The 330-nt window shown below is 59.7% G+C and overlaps 1 protein-coding gene across 1 annotated transcript in view; it reads right to left on the bottom strand.

Annotated features, from left to right (window-relative positions):
• Positions 1-109, bottom strand: part of LOC119586503 (myocyte-specific enhancer factor 2-like) — a gene marked incomplete in the record, with an annotated part of 157,797 nt that extends 157,688 nt beyond the window's left edge. Inside the window, 1 exon segment of the mRNA XM_037935246.1 lies at positions 1-109.
• Positions 110-330: the final 221 nt, after the last annotated feature.

The raw sequence follows: 330 nt of genomic DNA, 5'->3' as shown, positions 1-330 counted from the left end.
TTATCGCCGCGAGATCGATAAAACCTCCACTTGGCACTCCCCCTTGAGCTGCAGAAGCCGTCGCGTGCCCTGGGCAGTGCCTCCTGCAGTGCCTCAGAGATGCCCCAGCTCCAGCGCAACCACGACCTCCCCACCAAGAACTGAGACTGTCTCGTCCTCTGGTTCCTCCAAGGAACAGGGACCTAAGAAGGGAACAGGTTTTATATTTATTCCCTGTAGGTTTATTTTCACGCCGAGGCAGCCGTTCCAAGAGGCGCAGGTCCCCGAGTTTACCTAGGGCGTAGCACGGCGGCGCCGGCCACGCTTTCGGAGCACGCCTCTCCCTCGCTC

This window comes from Penaeus monodon, chromosome 21 (genome assembly GCF_015228065.2).
Source record: "Penaeus monodon isolate SGIC_2016 chromosome 21, NSTDA_Pmon_1, whole genome shotgun sequence".
Lineage (NCBI taxonomy): Eukaryota > Metazoa > Arthropoda > Malacostraca > Decapoda > Penaeidae > Penaeus > Penaeus monodon.
Note: the sequence above shows the minus strand (reverse complement) of the source record. Positions and strands in the feature narration are given on the sequence as shown.